The sequence below is a fragment of the Lissotriton vulgaris genome, chromosome 4_1 (assembly GCF_964263255.1).
Source record: "Lissotriton vulgaris chromosome 4_1, aLisVul1.2, whole genome shotgun sequence".
Classification (NCBI taxonomy): domain Eukaryota; kingdom Metazoa; phylum Chordata; class Amphibia; order Caudata; family Salamandridae; genus Lissotriton; species Lissotriton vulgaris.
Window position 1 is genome coordinate 1,091,547,440 of NC_141691.1, and position 13,153 is coordinate 1,091,560,592.

General features: G+C 47.8%; 1 protein-coding gene and 1 pseudogene across 4 annotated transcripts in view; both read left to right on the forward strand.

Moving 5' to 3' along the window:
- The window catches only part of CLPTM1L (CLPTM1 like), a 2,174,700-nt gene that overhangs the window by 1,187,169 nt on the left and 974,378 nt on the right, over positions 1-13,153 (forward strand). The window lies entirely within an intron of this gene.
- Positions 11,899-12,978, forward strand: LOC147722904 (uncharacterized; annotated as a pseudogene).

The following is a 13,153-nucleotide window of genomic DNA, read 5'->3' on the forward strand; positions in this document are numbered from 1 at the left end:
AGCGACCTCCCAATGTACTTGCCACTACTCATCTAGGAGTCCATCTGCGGTCGCCAGCATAATCTTTGGCCCCCGTAGGCTGTCTGTGTCTGATATTTCAGTATCAAATTGCGCCTTGTCTTTTTCTGAGTCCGTGCCCTCATGGGAGTTGGTCAACTGGTCTCCCGACAAAGCTGATACCGCTTCCAGCGCCCCCGTCGCTCCTCCGCATTCTGTGACATTGATGGTTTCTGCAGCCCTCATCGTCTGCGGTGCAGTCGCTGTGATTTGAGGGGCAGATGGTCCCTTGGAGGATCAGAGACCTGAGGACCCATTCGATCTGTCCCAGCCCTGTAAGTTTCCAGCCACTACCACGCTTCATCTGGAGTATCAAAAAACTTCGTTTTGCCATCCAATATTATTAGCTTGGCGGGGAACAACAGAGGGTACTGGATTCCTCCTGTTCTAAGTTCCTTCTTAACCACAAGGAAGGATGCTCAGCGGCATGTATTGCCAAAGTATAATCCGGCAATAGTGTTACCTTGCCATTCCCAACTTGATACGGACATTTGGTGCATGCTTTCTGGAGCAAGAAATCTCTGTCCTTGTAGTGGAGAAGACGGGCCAACTCCGGACGGGGGGGGTCGACCGGGGACAGGCGGCCTCGCAGGTACCCTATGCGCATGCTCCAATGTGTAGAAGGGGGACAGTCCTTCAGGAGCAACTACCGTCTACAGCCAGTTCTCTAGATATCGCACCATATCCGTCCCTTCTTCTTTTTCAGGCAGGCCCACCACGCGGATGTTATTGCGTCGATTTCTGCTTTCGGCATCTTCGGCTCTCCGTTCTAGCGCCTGGATGCGTTCCAGCGCATCCGTCACTCTGCCCTCCAACGCAGTCTGGACCGGCGCCATTTCCTGGATCTCTCCCTCCATTTGCTTTACTCTGTCCACTAGCTTCGAGTGGTCCGCCCGCAAGAGGCCTAGCCCCGTCGCCATCTGCGCGATGTCCTGCTGTAGGGCGGTGCGAGAATCCGCTATGGCTTCTAGAATGCGGTCAAACTGTTGTTGCATCCCAGGGTCTTGAGGCGTATCCCAGGCTCCCTGCTCCGCCTGGGTAGAGGTCTCCGTGTCGGATGAGTGATGTGCGCCATCTTTCTTTCCTTTGGATTTCCCCATTATGGGGACTCCCAGTCTGCTTCCAGTGTTCCCAGGTTCTCCACCACGTCCCTACCACTGTCAGGAGCCCCAAGTGGCAATTAACAAGTCCCACAGCACCTCTCGTCCGGTACTTTTATGTTCCGCAGTTCGCACCGATCAGCCCTCAGTGTGCCTTCAGTGGGCATGGGTTGCAGTGAGGGATAATGTCCCAGGCCTACCTCTGCACCAGCAAGCCCAGATCCTCCTATGTACAATTGTGTTCAATATTAACCAGCGCAGCTCCGGGTCACCAGGTCCAGACAATCCCCGGCCCGTTGTTCACCTCATCAGTATTCCCATTCAGACCTTGTGTCTCCCCCGGGCCCATTCCGGTATCTCGTACACTGTATTCCGTTAATTTATGCTGGCCAGGCCCACTGTGTGTGCCCTCTTCAGCAGAGCTCATTTGGGTTCTTTAAGTTCCCATAGCCACAATGAGCCCCTGCACTCCGGGGTTGCTCCCTTTGCTTGCCTGTCTCTTCCTCCTTGTGGTCGTGCTCCTTCACATCCCTGTGCGTTATTTTGGGTGCTCCCGGGTTGCTAACCACATGCCTCGTTGTCTGTTGGCATCGCGGGCCCCAGGCCCATTCAGGACAGTGTCTATGGCCGATATGCCTTCCCCGCCGTATGTGCTCTTCCCTGCACCAGCAGGCCGCCTTCCCCCAGGGAGCTCCACCGCCTATTCCCCGCCTCCAGGTTTCAGTGTGGGCCTCTCCTCACTCACCCGCTGTCGCACGTTCACTTTGCTCGCCGCCGACGGTCCTGCTCCGTCCCGCGGCGTTCAGACACTTCTCATCCTCTCAGTGGAACAGGTCCTCCGGGCCCAGACCTCCAGCCCCCCGTCGCTCCTACCGCCGAAATATTTCGGTCCGGGTCGCCTCCCAGCAGGGTGTCAGAGCTCCTGGTCACTCCTCGCGCTGTCCCGACTCGGATCGTTGATAGGACTCCAACGCTCTTGCCTCAGGCGCCTTCCCGCAGTGGCTCTCCAACTTCGCCAGTGCCGATTACCGCCCGCTGCAGACCTTTGTTTTCAGGGCTTCGGGTCCGGCACCCCATCTTGTTTCTTCTATCGGCCGACTTCCCAGCCCTGTTGAACGGTCAAAACTCCCATTCGGGGCCCGGCCGGCCCCTAGCTTCGTCCCAGTCGAGCTTCTAGCCGCTCCTGACAGGAAACAACGATGGGAGCACACTGCTAGCCTCTCCTCCGGATCGCCCCTCTGCATTCTGGTATATGCAGTGCGTGTAACTTGAAGCCTGTGACGGTTGTTTGGCGGCCTTCTCAACCACCCCAGAACTTTTCTCTACTGATGAGGGATACTATCCCGAAACACGAGCAATGTCTCATGTATAGAGATTCTGGAAATATCAAGTACTTACTTGCACCAACTTTGGTGAAACACTCACAAACTTTTTCCCAAACTATTCAAGTTACACGCACTGCATATACCAGAATGCAGAGGGGCGATCCGAAGGGGAGGCTAGCAGTGTGCTCCCATCGTTGTTTTCTAGCCGCTCCTGACACACTCGGCGCAGCCAGGGGGGTAGAGTTATTACGTTAAGCAGGATTAATTTGGGGATCGTGCGCGGAGCTCAGTGCTCACGCAGCCTGTCCCATCGGCTCCCAAGCCATGCCTCTAAACACATCACTCTAGTCTCTTTATGAGGCTAGAGGCAAAAGTACATAAACTAAACTTAATTAGCACACAGTAAATTAGCACAATATACGTTGAGCCCTAGGGGCGTACCAAACCATATATTAAGAAAATGGTATAAGAACCGCAACTGACATAGAGACAAGGCCTAGAGCCTTTAGAACTGCTGGGGCCACCAGGAACCACCCAAGGTAGTGACATAGGGGACCCATGGGAGACACGTGCAGTGTTTAAATACAGCCGCGAATCACCATTAACGTCTATGGGGAAAGTCGCTGTTGGAATTTTAAAGATAAAGGACACTTAGAAGAGGACTTGGAGCAAACGCCTTTAGAACTAGGAGGTTCTAGAGTCTATACCCAGGGGAGCACCGGAGTACTCAAGTTACCTCCCCCAGGGAAACCGGGTGCCTAGGTGTCTTTTGGTGTCTGGTTTCATTGTCGTTTTCAATGGCGATCTGCTGCAAAGTGCTGCTGGTGTCCAAGTGGAAAGTCTCCGGAGAGATCCAAGCCTGGATCAAGGGTGAGAAGAACCTGAAAGCAGAGGGGACAGTGTCTGGGTAACTTGCCAGTGACCAGGAAGACGATAGGCCGATGCCCACCGATGTTGGGTGATTTCAGGTGAAGAAGGTGAAGCTTGACTCTTCCTCCACGAGGACCAGGAGGCATCGACGATGACCAGGTGCTGGATTCGAGCTGTCCCACGAAGGATGTCGAGTGCTGCAGTGTCGGTTTCCGGATTCGACACAACAAGCCTTGGCAACAGCAACCCACGCAGAAAGCAGAGTTTGGCTTTGGTGCAGACCAGCAAGTTCTGAGGGACTCACCACGCGGTGAAGAGTCAGAGCACATCTGGAGCAACCAGGAAAGTCCAAAGGAAAGTAGAGTTACCTTCGTGGGGGCCCACCAGTCGACGGACCAGGGAACACTCGTGGAGTTTAGGCCCACAATCTTCGGTGCAGATGGTGCTCGGGGCTTGGGCTATAAGTGACCCAATGCGCAACTTCGGGAAAGCTCAGGAAGTCAATGCACTAGCAAATGTGCCTGGTGTCCAGGAGTTCCAGTCCCACGTCACTCGTGAGGGCTGCGGGTCTCATCCTTGCTGGGATCTGTTGTCGGCCTCTGAGAAGTCTGGAAGTCCGTGTCCTGTGTTGCAAATACTTCGGAGTCCGGCGTGAGCTTCGGAAATGCAGACCGGCAGGATGCTTTGTCATATAGTTACTGCTTTTCTATATAATGTGTTAAGTTAGCATGAGTTTATTAAATGTTTAAACGACATATTTTCCTTCGGCTTCAGTTTGCACACGACACATAATTGTTATTGTAGCTTTCAACCTAGACGAAAGATGTGATTTATTTGAGAATAATATGTTATTGCTCTGATATCAGTTGTGCTTGGTACACTGTCTGCACACTGAGAGCAGAACCCTCTAAGAATAACCTAACACAAGGTTGCTGGGAGGCCTGATCCTCGTACCACATTAGACATAACATAAATACAGTTGCTGCCAACATTGAGCTCTACGCGGGTTTAAGATAGAGTTACAGGAAATGCATGAACACACTTGAAGATGCTTCGCATGCAGAGAGCTGGTAGCTGATGATGTGATCCGCTCCTACTGATTTTAGAGGTATGGGCCCGCCCTGCTAAAACCCAAAAGAGACCTTCATAATATAATATAATATGCTAAATAGGGAGGTGAGAAATAGGTGTTGCTAATTCCTATTCATTTCGGCATTATAACATGCTATCACCGTTTGCGTACTATGGACTAGTAACTATGCTGATAACTTTGATTCTAATAATCTGTTTGTTAGTATTGTACAAGATACTGCGTTTGAGAACATTGCATTGAATAATAAATAATTCAAATATGCACGTGTCCTCTTTACTCCTTGTTCTGGTTTGAACTGGTTATAGAACGAAAGAGTGTTCATGTGTGCCACGATACCTGAGGTATTCTAAGTTCATGTTCTGGTTTGTCTAAATCATTGGGAGTTTGTTATGACCAATGAGACACTGTAGCTAGCTAGGTAAGGGGATTTCTGATACTAAGGTGAGTTTTGGGTCACCCTAATTCACTAAGGTTCTAGATCTCTATGCACAGTTCTGTGGGAGAACGGAAACCCTGCTACATGGCGCCCATACGTTGGTGGTCTTATATCATGACACTCGAGTAGTATATCATTCAAACCTTAACCCCTTCATTGACGTTTCCGGAAAACGGTGGTGTCGGAAAAAACCTACCTATTTTTGAAAAAGGTCTTTTCAAGCTTGACTTTATCTAAAACGGTTTCCTTGAATTACTACCCAGTTGTGCTACAAAGTAATCTTTGTTTTTTAACGTTCCTGTGCAGTCATGGCTCAAGCCGTGGACATTCCGCTACATAGTCAAATTGCGGTGCGGGACCATTTGCGGGCTTATGATGTCCCTTTGGAAGGCTTGGCTGTGGTTATGGTGGTGAGTGCGGAACATGCTTACCCGTACAAACTCTTTTATTCGTGGGTGACATTTCCGGCAGTGGACGCAAATTCTGGAGTGTTCCATTCGTACACTCCCTCAGCTGTACCTGCTGAATATGCTCCGTACAGGGCACAGGAAGTACCTATTGATGTTTGGCAGCATGGAGTTTGGTTTGGTGGCGCCCTACCCCATTCTTTAACGGCTCCAAGGTTAGGTCCTTTGTCCATTCCGGGCACAAATTGGCCCGCTTTGGCTGGATTTACTCCTCACCCTAATCACGCCACATGTAACTTAGGTGAACTAAGACGACTTCATGTAGTCGCTATTGCCGTGATTAGAGCGCTTGTACATTACACAAGTCGTAATGTTCAAGGCGCAGCCCCTAGAGGTGCGCAGCTTCAGGCAGGGCAGGCTGGTTTGAAAATCAGTCCTGTCATGGTGAATTCCGTAATGGGCAAGAAGCCCCTGGATAAGGATGATTTTCCTTTCTGGCTTGCCGAGAAATTTGACCAGCTGGAGGCTGTGTTTCCTAATACGACTCCTGGTGAAAAACACCAGATTCTTACGCTTAGTTTGCCGAAAGATTTGGCCCCTGAGCTTGTTGACTGTGAGACTTGGGGTAAGACTTTTGCAGCGGTCTATTCGAGATGCTTTGGCACCCCGTCTATGTCCAACCTGTCTACGGTCCTTAAACGTGTTCAAGATGATCACGGACCGGAGTCTGCGGTGGAGTTGGGTATGCGCCTGTGTGGCACCTTTGATGTGGTTTGTGATCTGATCCTTGCGAATGTCAAGGGGGATGCAGTGAACTTTCAGGTGGCTAACAATTTAGCGGCAATTCCCGATGCCGACAAACTCCGACAGTTAGCAAGGATAATTGTGGCGGCTTATAAAACGGTTGGCCGCAATGCCAAGGGTCTTAAGCCTTTTTCTGATAAAGAGAAAAAGCAGCCCCAGGGACAGTCTTCGGAAGCGAACGTTCAGCCCAAGTCCAAGAAACAAAATTGGCCTAAGAAACAGAAACAGGGTCAGCAACAACAACAAACACAGGTCTCTGTTCCTGCGTCTCCGTTGCCTGCGCAGTCGGATCGAGTTTATGATTTGCGCGATCGCGCGATGATTAAATCACCTGAACGTTTTCAGGCTTCTGACCAACGCTCTCCTCGTTCCTTTCAGGACTCATCGGCTTCGACTACCGGTGGAGGAGGGGGCGGCAGGGGCCGGGGTGGACAATAAGGACGTGGTCAGCCCCGCCGCCGCAACGGTGGAGAGCAGCAGGAAGGCATTACGCCCAAGAGACCGCAGTTTGCCAAGAAGAAAGTCGCCGCCCTGACAGGGCATCGATATGCCCCAGATAGTGAGAACGCGGCTTCGGAATCTGACGTGGGCTCTGACCTTGCTGGACAGTGCGGCGGAGATTACCATAGTGAGAGAGGCCCTCCGTCCACTGTTGAAGGTGACAGCGACTGACACTTATGTTGTGATTGAAACAGCTGATACACATGTTGCTCCCCCTGAAAGAATTTTAGAAATTGTCCTGTTAATAGAAGGTGACATGCAGCGAACCGTAAAAGGGGTATTTTGGGAAAATCTTTCGTCTACGTATGATATCTTGCTTTCGGAGGCTGACTGGCCCCCGCCTTTTGTTCTCGCAGCTCTGCGAGGGGAGGAGGTGATCCTACCCAGTTTCGCGCACACTGTTTCGAGAGTGGAAGCTCTGTATTTTGCAGAAGAGTGGGCTCTGGCGCTTGCGCCAGCTGTGTACCGCAATCAGTGTGGCTGGGATAAATTGTCTCCATGCCACGAGATTCGTTTACGGTCTCAGCTGCAGCCTCAACCTCAATATTCCATACGACGTGAAGCCAAAGCTTCAGTCGCGGCTATCCTTGAACAATTGGAATATCAAGGTGTAATTGAAACGTGTGTGTCACCGATGAATAACCCCCTTTTTACTGTAAACAAGCCGGACGGCTCATATCGTTTGGTTTTGGATTACCGGCATTTGAACTCGCATTGCCGTAACTGTGCAGTACAGAATACTCACGGCTCTGCTCTTGTGAATAGTCTTGAGCGTAAACGGTTCAAAACAATGGTTTTTATGCCCATCAATTGGATGGTCTAAGTTCCCAATGGACCTCCTTTACATGCGGCCGTGTACAAAAAATATTTCGGCGTCTCCCGATGGGCTATAAGAATAGTCCTGGAGTATTTTCCGCCCGCATAGTCTCTCTCTTGGAGAGGATCGACCCAGTTGCTTGTTCGTATGTGGATGACATTTATCTCACAGACGGCGAACTTTGGGAGCATCTGTGTCGTGTTAATAGCATAATTTGTAACTTTGCAGACATGGGTTACAAGTTTAACTTTGCAAAATCGCACATTGCGGAGTACACAGTGTTGTTTCTGGGCTACGAGCTTAACAATGAAGGAAAGGGGTTGGCTCCTCAATTCCTGGAGAAATGCGCTCAGTTGAGCTCTCCAACAACACTGAAAAAATTACAATCTCTACTGGGCTTTTTAAATTTCGGGAGGACGTACATTCCGGAATACGCCCAGCGTATCAAGCCTTTGTATGCTTTGATACAACCATCTTTTTCCAAATCATGCTGGCTGCCTGAGCATTCAGCTATTCTGCAATCCTTGCAAGCTGATCTGCTCGCTTCTGAATACTTACAGACTCGTGATAACCAAACCAGTCTGGTGATAAGAATTATCCCAGGGACGGTGGGTTTCACGTACCTGACTTTTAATGAAGGAGATACAGTACCTATTGCTTACAAGTCACATTTGTACACTTCGACTGAAATGCGATTTTCCACTGTGGAGAAAGTTTTAACGGCTGTGCAGATGGCAATTCTTAAGGAACATGCCCTGTCACAGGGAAAATGCATGTTGGTTGTTACCCCGTGCCCTGCCTTGGAGGCAGTTACGAAAGCCAGTGTACCAAATTCCAAAGCTTTGCACCCTCGGTGGATTCAATGGGCTGCATCCTTGACATCCCAGGATGTCACGTTTATATTTGACGCCACTTTACGGTCGCAGGAGTATTTACAGTATGAATTTGTTCATCCTGCTCCTTTAGCAATGCGGCCGTTGGAGGATTTCCATTGCATCATTTACACTGATGGTTCGGCGCAGGTTGCGCATGGCTCTAAACATGCCTACGTTTCCGCATGCGCCATTGTGGTCGGTGCCATGGTGAACGATGAGTTCAAGTCCAGTGTCGTGCACACGCAGACACTTGGAGACTGCACTGCACAACTGGCAGAGCTTCGTGCTTTGATGCTTGCGTTGGAGTTCGCGGACCCCTCTGTGACGACTTTTATCGTAAGTGATTCTTACTACTGTGTCCAGTCTTACAATGAAAACTTGTTCTTTTGGATTCAGAATGATTTTCATGATTCCAAAGGTAGCACAATAAAACATAAAATGATCTGGGTCCGAGTGGCGGAGCTTAAAGAAAAGTTGCCACTCGTGTCTGTGATTCATACTCTCGGCCATCAGCGCGTAGGGGTTCACGCTGTTGGTAATTCGCTTGCTGATGAAGCGGCGAAGTCTGCAGTATCAAAATACTTAGTTGCAGCTGTTACACGGTCCAAAAGTAAAATAGATGATGACATCTTGGCGGCTGTAGCTGCCACGGAGAAGGGAGGTAAATATCCTGCGGGGTTCCCTTCGAAGTACACATACCACTTAAGTCCCGACAAGGTTCCTTATGTGAAAATTCCTGATGTTGGTGAACGATTGGTTCCCAACTCGGATCGCAGAGCGACTCTGATTACAGCGGCTCATGAAGGTGTGGCGTCTGCGCATGCGGGCGTCTCAGCCACTGTAACTCAGTAACAACAGAGCTTCTGGTGGCGGTGACTGTACAAACAGACACGTGATTATGTCCTTCAATGTGACATTTGCCAGCAGATCAAGCCTTCGACTGCTGCGCGTCCGCCACAGACACAGTTGTACATTTCTAATAAACCACTAGGATGCGTTTATCTAGATCACTGCAGTCCTTTTTCTTCTGATACTGCGTATAAGTACATTCATGCACACGCTTTGTGTGGGTATGGCCCCATCGCAGCGCTGATTCATGGACTGTCATAAGAGATTTGCGTGTCTTTGTAGGGATTTTTGCCTGTGGTACCTTCCATTCGGATCAAGGTCCGGCTTTCGCCTCGAAGGCGTATAAGGATGCTATGGTTTCGTTGGGGGTCCAAGTCAAGTTTTCGTCTCCGTACAGACCCGAGGGAAATAGTGTAGTGGAACGAATGAACCGTGACTTAAAGCAATCTTTGACAGCTCGAGTTATAGGCACTGGCAGAAACTGGCTAGCCCACCTTAATGGCGTGCAGCGTGCTCTTAATAATCTCCCTAGAAGGTCTCTGGGTGGGCGGACCCCGTACGAAATGCTCTTTGGTATCAAGATGTATGTTCCTGACCTTGACGGCCAAGACTGCAAGGCCCAGGCCGCGGCCTTTGACGTAGATGAACATTGCCATGTTTTACAGAATCTACAAAAGACCAGAGACAGTCTTGCTAAGGAACATTTGCCCTCCACATCGGATGATGCGTTGCAGATCCCGGTAGTTGGCTGGCTACCCCGAGTTGGAGAACTGGTTCGAGAGAAGATCGATAACAAGAAAGAATTTGGTCCTTCATATCGTGCACCGGTTCGAGTTCTTAGAGTGAAGGGCACAAGAACAGTCATATTACCACCGCTTCCAGGTCGTAAGGAAAACAGATTTATCTCGATTGACAATGTCAAGACGCACAGGGTGGCCGATTCTTCATAGCATGACACCAGCAGTATCCTGTCCTTCCATGGTGAGACATTCTGTGTTGGCCATTACTTCCAGTGCTGAGCCAGAGGTGACCCTCGAGATGCCTGTTGTTTCCAATCCTTTATTGAACTCTTTTCCTATTAATGACAATGATGACCTGAATTATGCCTATCCAACTGATCTATCCATGCCCGATTTACAGACTCGTTTGGCCACAGAATCCAGATTTTCTTTTGACTCAAGTTCTACACATTCGAAGAAACCATCACGTTTAACAACATATGTTACTTTATTTAAAAAACATTTTTTGATTCCCCCTTGGACATATATTTGGGTGATTCTTTTCTCAATTTATCTTTTTATGTCAATTGGTTTTGTGTTTTATTTTTTCCGCCTGATTGATGGACACTATGTCAAAGAGAGAACAGGAATACGACACCTTAATGGAACATTGGCCCCACTTTCTTCTTCACATGCTGCACACAGACTGAAAAGAGAGCTGACTACTGTTAACATCACTGCTTGGCCAGTCCTTGATGGGATTGTGTGGGATGCGGTTAGATTTCAGATACATGGCCCCACTGAAGTAATTAATGTTCCTAATGTGCTTAGAGTGAATATGGGGGATGTAGTGAAACAAAACATACGTTCTGATGATTGGGATATTCAGGCCGTTGAAGCATTATTTTCTGATTTGAAATATTATGCTGCCTTTGATGCTGAGGATTTATACTTAGATTCTGTTAATTATGGTGATTTATTTTGCTTTCAACATTATGGAAATCATTTTCTGCATAAAACGAGTTCCAGGAGGGTTAATGTAAATTACACACAGTGGGAACATTGCCCAGCTCCATCACAGGGAAGCTCCAGTACGTTTCTGGAAAAATACACTTATTTTACAGACTTTAATCAATCAAATCCTGAGTCGTTTTATTTTAAAATGACACAAAAGTCAATGTCCAAAGTTAGACTTACCGATACTAAATTACTGTATTCGAAGTCCTTCCTAGACAAGTTAGCTGTGGATGGCTACGAGCTATGGAAGCAGGTTAGTGACCTTAAATCGGTTTGGGGTACCAAAAATTGGCAGGTACAAGGCACTGAGGCTTTGCATCGTGCATGTCTCATCCCGAATCACATGCTGTTTCTAAATTCTACCATTTCTCAAACAACATGCTTTGGATTGGCTACTTCTAAAAAAATTAAATACACCAACTATCCCCGAATTGGAAGAATATTCAGGTTGGAGTAATTACACTAAATTGTCCATTCGTGACTTACAAGCACTAATGCACAATTCATCCTTTAATGTATCCAGTTTGGATCCAAAGGGTTGGCTGATGTGGCATAGAAGCTCTGATTCTTGCCAACGTCGTTTTCTGGGTTTTTCTGCAGGTTTTACACAAGTCAGACCTGATCCCCGTTTTGAAACTGATCACACTGTCACGACTTACTCAGTAGGCAAATTGTGTCAAAATTGGCTACAACATTCCACATTAGCTGCAGTTAAACTACATCTGTCCCGATTGAGTGATAATGTGGATTTAAATGATTTTATAAAAGGCCCAGCTAAAGGTAGAACTAAACGCTGGCTTTATGCGGTTTACAATGAGATTTGGAAATTTTCACAAATTGAAGCTGCTAAACGTCTTAGGGCTATTGACCAAGCTAATTTGGAAAAAGTTCTTGCTGTTGTCGATAACAGCATTAATATGCTTTCTTCCCGAATTTACACATTGAATAATATTGTTTCTTCTGTTGTTGACATTGTGCATGATGAGGTTTCTGTATTATACCATGGTCAAAATCAATTGCGTTCCGTAATGCAGTTTGCATGGACCCTACAGACACTTAAGGCAGGTCGCGTGCCCTGGTCCTACATGAACGTGTCTTCCCTTTTTGCCCCATTTAATTTGACTGACAAACAGCGCATGCTATCAATGCGTGATGCATCATTTTCCATGCTACATATTGAAAGGTTAGAATCTTTGCCCTTTTCTGTAGCTGAAGCCACTGCTGCAACGTGGCTTATTCATGGATTGATTACATTACCATTTGCTTTGTACAAATTCACAAATTGTATGCGATATATTGCAATAGGCCGATATGAACCACTAGGCAGCGCGTTCCTCCATGAGGCATGGTCTTTACCATATACATACAGATGTCTCAAGGATGGAAAGGAAGTGAATATTAATGGTGAAGAGTGCACGCAGTCGCCTGACCGCTCATTGATATGCAGACACATCCAATTACACGGTTCTTGTAATCAGGACCGGCCTAATTTAGCCTGTGTTTTAAAAGGTACACCAGTTCCAGCGATAATTCCCACGTTTACATTATTGACAAATGGTAGTTATTTGCTTTTGAATAACGAGGAATGTTGTGGTTTAATAATCGGTATCGCTTATGTGGTAACTGTATCTGAAAGGGTGGTGTGTTGCAAAAATGTTCTGTATCCTCCCACACATGGGAATTCAGATGTTTCCATCTGGCCGCGCATCCCAACCTTGAGAGCGGAGTTCAATGGTATGAGCTGAATAAGAGCCTTTTTGTCTCAAAAAGAAGTGGCCCTGAGCTCGGCCCGTGAAACTTATGTCCTTCACATAGCAAACACACGCACAGAGGTGCAGGCACTTTTAAATACTGACTTGCCGTTTCATTTCTGAGAGCTGGTACATCAAATCTTTAATGCCTCCTCCACGTCTGGCCTCGCACATTTTTTTAAATTGGTTTGCAGTGGTCTCGTGACTACAATTGAAAAAGTATTTGGTGTGATCCCCGCGTTCTTCCATTCTATATTTTCAAGTTTGTTTGGCGGATTCCCTGTTTTGCTGGCTTTAGCTGCAGGCGTTTTGATATTGTTTTGCTTTATAAAACATGGATGCCCATCCTGCGCATGAAGCCGTTCAACGCCTCCTGATACTGTGTCGTAACCGGATGCTTGATTACTATGGCACCCTGCCGCTTGCGACTTTAAGCACGGCTTTTGGATTATCTTTTAGATTTTCCCATTTCACATGTGTCCAGCCTGTGTTTAATTGCCTGAGCTGCGATTTCAACTGGGCCATTGATTTG